The following is a 10,685-nucleotide window of genomic DNA, read 5'->3' on the forward strand; positions in this document are numbered from 1 at the left end:
CAGCACCCTCACAGGGAAGAGCTTTTGCCTAAGAGCTCATCTCAGTCTCCCCTCGGGCAGGTTGAAGCCATTCCCCTTGGCCTGTCCCTACAGGCCCTTGTCCAAAGCCCCTATCTAGAGGGACAAAGTTTACCAAAGGTAGAAAATTCACTTACTCTTTCTCCTGTATATGTCTGGGGGCGAAGCAAGGAGATGCCAACACATGGCCCTTAATGTAATATAGGGAGAATGAGGGGCTGGATCCCAGAGGTGGCACAGTGTTGTCCTGAACACTTACATGGTGAAGAAATCCTCCCAGCGCCCACCTGGAGAATATTGCTTAACACTGGATTGACCTGGGAGGCCTATTCTGATGGGGAGAAAACAGCAAAGAGTTGGCTCCTGTGTTATGACCGCTTGTGCTGGCTGTGTATTGGAACTATGAAATCATCTTGTCTCCTCTGCTCTCTCTGAGGAATCTCTGGGCTTCGAGAAGGAGTTTTGTGACTGTCTCATATTAGGGAGGCAAATGCTGAGGTTGAGGGCTGCCTTTTTCCAATGTGAATGCAACAGTATTTAGTGTATAACGGCTCTGGTTCCTGACTGAAACCTCTCTCAGGCTTTACTGCACCATGAGTAAAACCTAATGAGATTGGCTGGGGATAAAAAAGCCCCAGGAATTTTGATTTCTCTACCAGACTGAGCTGCACAGAGTCCCCCATCCCTTGAAGCCTGGTGTGGGTGGGAGCATTTCCATAGCCAGTGGGGTGGCTGAGCATGAAGCACATAGCAAGCCTGTGCAGAGAGAGGTTTAACTCCTCCATGACCTGCCAGCTAACATAGTGTTTGACGTTTGGACACTGAGCAGTGCTGTAACCAGTGTGCTGTTCCAATGGCATTAAATCAAATGTGACTCTGTTGTCCCAGGCTCTGTTGTGCTGATGGTGCTGTGCCCATGATGCCCTGATCATTCACAGCACTGGGGCTACCACATTTTGTCAGAGGAACCTAAAATGAGCATGCCAAAGCCCATGGATGGTTGATGGATAGTGGTATTTGTAAGCTCCCGGTCTGCAAACCTCCCTCGACTTCTTAATTCCTTTCTGTTTCCAATCACAGTGATGCTTTCTTCTCAGGAGGCTGCAATCATCCTTCTGTTTGCCCCTTTAAATGCTTTGTTGCTCTCTGATGTCTGCCCTTCTGTTAGGCTGCTTCTGTCTTGTCTATGTGTGCAATGGCCAGATGGTTGGGATCACTTCTGTATCTGGAAGACACTTGGGGACACCAAAGTGCAGGGTTCTCAATTTTTGGCTGGACAATACTCGATTTAGCTTGTTTCTGTCACTGCAGTTTTGTTTTATCTGTTTTTAATGTCTGTTTCCTTTAAAAATGAATGCTGGAGAGGGTCAGGCTCTGAGTTAGATCCCAGTGCTGTGACTTTGTGGGACTGTTGCAGCACCAGGTCCTTTGCTGTGCTCCATACCCTGGGCCATGCTTGCGTAGCTCCATAGCCCTGCCTGCACCATCCCTGTGCTCCCTGGTGTGGGAAGAGCAAGCAGGAGCAAGCTGCCATGGGCAGTGACATGCAGGGCTTGAGGGGAAGGGTTATGCTCATGATGGGGGGGGGGGTCTCAATGTGAGGATTGGTACAGATTGGCTTGGGAGATGCTCTGGGGAGGTGGGATCTCCTGTTAGCAAAGCCCTGTGTCTTCCCAAGGCTGTCTTAGAGGAGCTCCGGGATTTTCAGAGCAACTGTGTGGGAGGAGAGCAGGGATTTGTGGTTGAGCTTCAGGGAATTCGAAAGGGTTGAAGCCTTGCCAGCCAAAAATGAGATCCCTTTCAAACTGGTGTGAAATTCAGGCACCGCGGAAGTGGGTGGCAGTTTTGTTCTGGACTTTGGTACCATCAAGGTTTTATGCCAGCTGTGTGGGGGAAGATCTAGAGTGATGTCCGCTGCAGTGTTTGCTACTGAAGCTCTATAGCATGAACACCTTCATAGAAAACAGGCATCAAAGCTGCAGTGCAGAGCACTCCAGTTTATATGTGCATCTTCAGTCAACAGGGCAAAAACCTGTGTGAGTGATTGTAGGGTTAAACTCCCTATGCTTTTATGGCCAGGAGAGAATGGAGTGCTCCGGCATGGACCATTCCTCGACTTTAAATGTGGATTTTCCTCTGGAGGGTAGAATATATTTTATCTCTCTAGAACTTTGTGACCTGCCTCATCTGTTGATGCAGTGAATGGCATTGTAAATACTTCTCACTCATACACAGAAATCAAATAACAAAAGGAACCAACTAAAAAGGCATTAATGAATTCTATTAGAATAACAAATGCTTGCAGAAACCTCTCTATGAGGTTGATAGGTGAGTACACACCAAAAAAAAGCAAAATGATTTAATTGCTATTTTTTCCCTTGCAATCTGATTTTTAACTGGGGACTTTGGTCAGGAGATGGTGCTGTAAATATGCCCAGTTGTCTTTCACACTTCTCTAAGCATCCCTAGCACTATGCGGTATTGAACTCTGCCAGCAGATTGCCCTGAAGATCTGTTCTGCTGTGAGATCTGCCCTGTGTAGCTCTGAGAAGAGGAATGAATTACATGGTTGAGGAGCTGTCAAGCAGCTCTTGTACCTCAGCTGTGGTCTCCTGGTGATTTGCTATCACCTGATCCTCCCCAGCAATGAGGTCTGTCCTACCCTTTGCCCTTACCCCCCCTCCAAAAGCTGTGTTATTTAGGCAAAACCCAGGTAATTGGTATCAAGCCTCAAGCACCAAGTTGTACCATCTGAAACAGAGCTATAGCAAAGCTGCTTTTAGTAATGTGAATTCCTGCTGACCTCAGCAGTAATATCTCATGTCTTGCATGCTTGAGGTGGCTTGGATAAGTACCCAGTAGGGATAAGTCTTTACCAAGCTTTTCATCTCAAATCTGAGGCCCAAATACAGAATCTAATAGGTTCTGGTGTGTCCACTAGTGATTTCTGGACGATTGCTAAAGAGATAACAAGCCATTAATGGCTTACTCTTCATTGTGTCTAATTTGTATGGTCTTCACTTAATAGACATTTTATATGTGCTTATAGGTAAAAAAACACCCCGCAATATTAGACAATTGAAATGTCAAGGGAGAAAAATAAGCTCTGAAAGAAACTGCAGCTAAATGGCAATGCATATGTGAATGGTGATGAAATGCATATGCTATAGAGGGCTGCCAGGCCATGCTTTCTAATGCCAAGAAATAGATAATGGCTTTGAAGTAAAGCTTCTGACTGCTTCTTCAGGTTGCTAAAGCCAAGCACAGTCGGGCTCTGACTTTTGTTATCTCACTGTACAGTGCTAACTGCATCAGCTAAATTGGCACAGGGTTATATCTGGTATCCTAATGACTGGAAAACCTCTCCTGGCTTCACTGCTGGACCAGTTCACAGTGTGAGAGTGCTTCTTGTGTGCTGTTGTATATGGGCTGAATGCACAAACCTGCTTCTTGTTGGCTTGGGCCACCACGATCACAGTGTAGTGCCCTCAGAGCAGTGCTGGCGCTCAGCTTTTGGTGGCACGTTTAAAAGCATCATTATCTGGGCTTCTGTAGAAGGGATCCTTTTGCTTAACTGTTGCGGTGGTGCCTTTCTGCAGCTGAAGAGTTAATGACTGGAGTGACAAATGCTTTAAATTCTTTTTGATAACTTCAAAACTGTTTTCGGTAGCAGCTGAGTTGTCAAAAAATATTTACATAAGTGCATCTGTGAACCTCGCTCCGATATCTTCAGATCTGCAGCAGCTTTGTCACTTCCTTACAAATAGCTGTGAGCGATCTATTATGTAAAAAGGTTCAGTTTAATTTACAGGAAACCTTACATTTTTTCCTCCCAGTATTATGTCTAGTTGATTTAAAAAAAAAAAAATCAAACCCAAACTACTGTGGCTTTTTTAATGTGTCTCTACGGAAGTCTGAGTGATTTATAAGGAAATGGAATACCTTTTCATCAGGCTGGCTGACATCGGGGGGGGAAGGAGAGAAGAGAGCAGTCCTTGTGTAGGTGAGCTCTATGCAAGCCTCCCTTGGCCCAGCACCAAGGTGATGCTGGCAGTTGGTTAACTCAAAGTTCCAATTTCTCCTGTTGATGAGCTCCAAGATGATACCAGCATGGGCAATGGCCAGAGGAATGTATGTTTCACCCGACCTTGGTGGAAACCTTTGGGGCTAATGATGATGGATCTGCTCAGTGCCTGGTATAGGCACTTCTGGCTTCTCCATTGGAAAGAGCAACAACCTGGCATATTCCTGCTAACTCCAGCGCAGCTTTTGGAGGTTTATTTTATCCCAGAAAGCTTCAGGTCTTTGTGCAGTGACTTTTGAATAAAGCAATAGGCAGCATCTTTGTTCAAAGGCCTGATGCTCATGCCAGCTTAATGCTGTTTTCTGAAACTGCTGTTACTACTTGAAGTCTGTGTGTGTTTTGATTCCGAAACAAATGGCTGACGTTGATGCAAATCGGCTATTTACATTAGCTAAGCTGACTTTTAATCTCCCCCCTGCTCTTTTAACCTGAAAGATAAAGCTGTCCCTTGGTTGAACTGCTCCCAAACAACTGAATTGCCTTAAACTTGCACCTTACATTGTTCCGAATGTGAGTTTTATACAGACCCAAGCCCTTCGATACCTTTGATTGCGTTAATGTAAATGTGACCTACCCAAGTTGCAAAGCTTCCCTGAACAACTAGAGGCTTGTTGGCATATGTCCTCAATCAGCCGAAAACAATCAGGGACACTTCCTGAGGTTGCTTTGTTCTTCTCCACTGCAAATGTGTATTGTGTGTGGTCACGTTCTCCAAGTGTGTGAAGACTTGCTCACACTGTGGGAATTTCTTCTCTATCTGCATTGCTGATGTAACCAGCTATTCAGACATATTTCTCCCTTAAGTGTGAAGCTCGAGACAATGATAATAATGGGACCAATTATTTTTTCCTAGAGTGGTGTCCCAGATCTGACTTTTCCTGAGGGAATACCATGTTCCTCTCTTGTTTGAATTTTTTACTCCCAAACCCTGGATGTGAAATTACCAAGAAGAAGATTGAGAGAGGGAGATGAGCGATCCGTCAACCTTACTATTGAAAGAATTACACGTTGTTATGCAGATAACAGCTGAAGTAACACAGTGATGAAGACAGACTTCGAGTTGGTGCAGCTTTCCCTGGAGAAAGGGAATGTACCGGCACAAATGTCAGTTTTCATGCGGATTCGTTCAGTGGAGGATTCAGATCACTGTATGGGGATGTTGATGGAAGTTTGCATAGGAAAAGTGAGGTTTCCAGAACTCCTCTCCAGAGTTGAAATCTCTCAGAAAAAAAAATGCTTGCTAGTCTTTGGAGCCTTTTAACAGGAAAATGTTTTATTCTTTGGGGAGGAGAAACCAAACCTATATGAGTTTGGGTGGGTTTTTATTGAAAAAGAGGCCTGTCTGAAGTCAAAACTTCTGCAAACTTAATTTTCTTGAGATAGTGTTTGAAAATACTCGGTTTAGAGTTTCTTGTTGCAAAGCCAGAAAGCTGTCAGATCTGACCACGCTGGTGTCAGACATTAACACAGAAGTTTTCCTTTACAGCTTCAGTAATCCAACATAGTTTTACTCTTCCCAATTTGTCAAATCGTGCATAGCAGTATTATGAAGCCCTGTGCATTCTTTTTGTTTCTTCCTGAAAATGAGGAAATAAATGCACTTTCAAGACAGAGAGGGCCTTAGGAGTAAATAGAGCTCAGTGATTTAAGACTTGGTGATTGCAACTGGGCTAGGAGAATGGCCGAGTGCCACCAGTGGAAAGAGCAGTCCACTTCCATGCACTTTGAAAACCTTCAGTGTAGTCTCAATTTCTGATGTTGATTTATTTGGCTTTTAATCCACTAGGTCCCAAGAGTTGCAGTGGGATGCACTTCCCGGTCTCTGCTCCAGAGGGATGAATAAAAATCAGCTCTCCAAAGAGTTGAATGTGGTGTTTTCTCAAACATGGGTAGTGTTTTGCTCTGATCCCTGTGGTTACTGCAGTAGCAGCCTGGTCTGCTGGGAGAACCCTGCTCCCTCCTCCTATACTTCTGACCTTTTCTGACTAGTTCTCTTAAAACATGGCCAAAACCAAACCTCTGGTTGCGTATTGAGAACAAATCAGATTTGACTGCTGTCTCACGAAGGCATCCAAAGCTCATTGAATGGGATCAGAATTCAGTCTGCAAGTACTCTCTTAAAGATCATTGGAAGGGCTCACTGCAACTCTTGGACTGTGGGAGAGGCTGTTTTCCAGCCTAGTAGAGCCATCCAGCTTGGCAAGCCTAGATTGCTCTCCCCCTGTCCCAAAATGTTTGAACTTCATTATGAGTTTTCATTTACTTTGTCCTGCACAAACTTCATGGTTCCCCAGGGTGCAGCTTCCTGTCTAGCCTTGTTGCTGTGCAAATGTCTTCTTCTTTCTATTAGGCTCAGGGTTAATTCTTCTAAAGGTCACAGTTTCACAGTGCGCATCCCTTCAGCTGCTCTGCATTAGTGAGGTTTGCTCTCGCACTGGTTTTAGGTTTAGAAGTTTTAATGCTATTCTGTGCACCTCTAAAGAAATCCCATCCCTTCTTGCTCTGCTTTAAGTCTTAGAGTACTTTCGCCTTAAACACACTTTCAAGACACTTAAAATATTGATTTGGGTTCAGATATTAAATGAACAAATGTTTAGGTAGCTTGTTCAATGGGTGATTTCACAACTTACTTGATGCCAGGAAGTGAAGCAGGAGTTTGAAACTACTTGCCGGGACAGTTGTTAGGTTTTGGGGTTTTTTAGGTACCCAACCTATACAGCTTTGATCTTTCAGAAGATGTTGAGCAACTTAGTTCTTAATGTCGTGCTTCTGAGCAATACAATTGCTCCTGTTCTATTCACGTGGTCATAATGTATTTTTCCAAGTTGTGACCATCTCTGAAGCCAAAATACTGCTGGTCTATGCACTTGTATGTAATGTTGTGGGATTCTTTTGTTAAAGGGCCTGTTTAAAGATGGATGTCAGTGCTCTCTGATGCTTTTGAGCTCTCCTGCCTTAAGTAACATTTCAAATAGTAACACAGAAGCAGCAGTCTTTGTATTCTCTCTTCGGGGCTGTCCCAAGACACCTGTCCCCATTGTTGCCTGCTTTTCTTTACAATTTAGCCTTTTGTTTGGACTCTTTTGGAGAGGGATTCTTTCCCCATTTGGCAGTAATTACATTGTAATGCACAATTAAACTTGGACTTATGGAATATAAATTATCAACACGGCATTTAAGTACTTGTGTCCTCTCTTCCCATGCCCTAAGCAGTTCAGCCCTGGCCTGCTCTGCTCTCCCCTGCCTCCTGTTGTTGTAACACAAGTTGCTGTTGACTGCATTTTTGGTTGTCTTTCCATCTTCTTTCTTCTTCACCTTTGTACCTCCTGCAGTAACTTCCTTTCCTTCACCTATCAAACACCTTCAGGTTGCTGTTTTACCTTATTTTTTAACCTGTGACGTCTTTGAGCTTTCTCCCCTTTTCTGTGTTCCAACAGCTAGAAGCAGCATCTTATAACCATGTCCCATGTTTAGAAACAGCATAAATCTCTTCAAATTAATCCTTTGCACTGGCTACAGAATCAAATACAAAGGTAAGGCTAAAGTATCCCACTCTTGAGTGGACTCAGTGTGCCATAAGAATTGACTGTGAAGTGAATCGAAGGATTTCTTTGTGGCTTTGTGCCATCTCTTGGACACATACTTAAATATGAATCTTACAGGAATCTAAAATGATGGGAGGAATGACCAATAGGTCAAGTATTTTGTTTTGTCATTAAATAAGTAGAAATAAACCTGGACACCAACTTAATGTTTAGATGCTGCTGCTTAACTGAAAGCGATTTTGGGCAATGATGTGGGATCAAATCATGGGATTGGAGATCCAATCTGTGTTCAATTCCCATTTCATTGAGGAGCTTGTTCGAGTTGCTGAATCTTCTGGTGTCCCAATTCCCTTTTATAAAAAGGGATCATAATGCTGCTTTTATCTTAGGCTATGAGGCCTCTGGGGCAGGAACTGCCTGTTATGTTGAGCCTGTGTAGTACTGAGCCCAATGGGGTCCTCCTCTTGGAGATAATAACAACAACATGTGCACCGTTCATATAACACGATTTATCTTTCATCTTCCAGTGCACTGGAGTTCCCAGATTGCCATAGCTTTTTCTTTTACAGATGTGAGAGTTCTCTTCTTTGTCTTGTAAGAATGCAGGCATGCTTTTTGTGTCCTCATCTTGCCATCCGAGAGGATAAACATGGTGGTAGAGTGCACATCCTTCCAACAGGCCTCCTTGAGTAGGTTGTCAAGATGAGTTACCAATTTCCACAAATCTATTCCATTAAGAGAAAGGATTTGTGATATACAGAGAGGAATGATTCTGGATTTCATGTCTTATGATGTACCACATGCTGAAGAACAAGCCAGAAAGGGTATCTTGAGCATTGCTGTACTCTAAGGTAAACCTCGCGCTTTAGGTATTACTTTTCTTCCAGTGTTAGAGGTAACCTCAGAAAATAAAAGGCTTTATAATAGAGGGAAAGAAATGATTGCAAAAAATCAAACCCATGAGGTTAATATCTGCAGATTAATATGGCTGTGTAAGGTACAAAGGAAGAAATGGCCATTTATTATAAATGGCATTGGGTAGACTGTCAAGAGCAAAGAAAGTCTTAAATGGCAAAAAGCTGTTCTGGCTGTTATGTTATGTGGCATAGCTGACTTAACAATAAATACTTGGGTTTGTGAGTATCTCAAAGTAGGAAGAAGAACTGAGCTAGAGGGCTCACATCATTACAGAGTGGGAAATTCAGCTGATCTGTAGGTGTACGATGTTTTTCCACACCCAAATCATGGACCAGCACATCTAAAACTCTTTCATCAGATCTATTCCTTGTGCTATACAGACTTGTGCTTTGAAACTAAACTCGGCAGACCCTGAAAACATCAATGATTTTGTTCTGCGTCTCTGCAGGACAATGCAAAACCATTACTTCTCCTTGGAGCTGAAAAGCTGCTCTGAGCATAAGCAAGTGAAGCTTTTGTAAACCCCAGGTTTTGAACTGATTTATCAACTTATTCCAACCAGTATTAAAACAAGACACTTGGCTTCTTTTGAATTGGAGGTTTATCAAGAGTCATAGGATGACTTCAAATAAGAAAAATACCAATTGTGTCAAGGAAAGATTATTCTTAATGATCTTTCCTATGGGATCAAATAGGAAATGTTTAATTGTTGTGCTAAACCACGTCTAAGCTGCCAGTAGACTAGTGCCTTGTTTCTAGCACTGTCCAGAATGCTTCTTAAGCACTATCCATTACCAAATGCTTCTAATGCAGATGTGAGAGCCTCCTGCAAGGTGAGACTTTCTAGTTTTTCAGATTACTTGTGTATATATAGCTAGAACTGCTTAACAAACATATGTTGATCTGCCCTGGAAAACCAGAAGTCTCCATTCTGTAGAATGAGAGGATATTGTTAAATACAGCCCATAGAGGAACCTCTTGGATGTATTGCACAAATAGAGAAGTTTACTTAGTCTAACTTCTCTGAGTGTTCTTAAGCTATCCTCTGGATCTGTACCCTGACTGCTCCCAAGCAGTGCTACAGGACTCTTAACCTCGGGAGCAGTGTGTACAAATGGAGATGCCATGAGTGCATCCTCTTGGAAAACACAGCTGGCAGCTGTGATTTCAGCCCGTGACAAGCCATGTGCCACTGCTTAGGCACAGCTGCCCTAAGAGATGTGCTGTTATGGAATATTACTGGAAAAGGCTGCTGTAAGTACAGGCTGTGATAAAGCAGCATGGTGTTTTCATGCAGAAAGCCAGATTCCATCACAGCCCCAGACCACAGTCAGCAAGCATGAGACAGCGTGCTGCTATCGGGTAGAGTCGTTCTAGCCAAGACGCGAGATTTAGCAGATGTTTAGCAAAAGGTTCCATTCTTCTTGCCACAGACACATGTGGAGCTGTCAAGAGTCTAGTAAGGATTTTACAGGTTTTATAAGTCACAGTTTATAGAGCTTGGGAAAGAATTTAATACGGCATTGTGATCTTGGAAGCTGCTTTTTTTTGGAGAGAATGTATTTCTATTTACTTATTTCTTAAGGATAACCTCTGCTTTTGTGATAACTAATAACAGAGAAGCTAGGTGGACTGCTTAAATGTTGCTTCCCCTCTTTGGAGTGTCTTCCTGTAATGTCTTAGGTTACACAATCATGTTTTCCTCTGCGTGATCAACTACCAGCAGGCTGAATCAGCACTTTGAAGCAGTTTAGATGTGGCTTAACTTTACTCTGGAGAAAGCTCTTTACCAAGTTTCATAATGACCATGGAATGGTACAAATAAAGGGAATGCAATTTATCAACCCCTGTTGGCCACAGAAGGTGATTAGCAGTTTATGTAAGTGAAGGACTTCTTAGGACGTGAAGCAATGCTGCACATCACAGGAGGCATGGAGGGAGGAATCCAGTTTGGGCAGGGAGATGCAGCCATGGAAGCCATGCTTGTTACTGTGCTGTACCTGTCTACCTAGCACAGAGCCTCCTAGTCAAAGTGGATAACATGATAATTGTTATAGTAGCTTGTGAGGTTCAGGCTATAACTTTTGGTACTATTTAAAGCATGGTAACTCTGCAGGGTC

The sequence above is a fragment of the Pezoporus occidentalis genome, unplaced genomic scaffold, assembly GCF_034315485.1.
Source record: "Pezoporus occidentalis ecotype Australia unplaced genomic scaffold, CSIRO_AGI_Poc_V1 ctg30, whole genome shotgun sequence".
NCBI classification, from domain to species: Eukaryota; Metazoa; Chordata; class Aves; order Psittaciformes; family Psittacidae; genus Pezoporus; species Pezoporus occidentalis.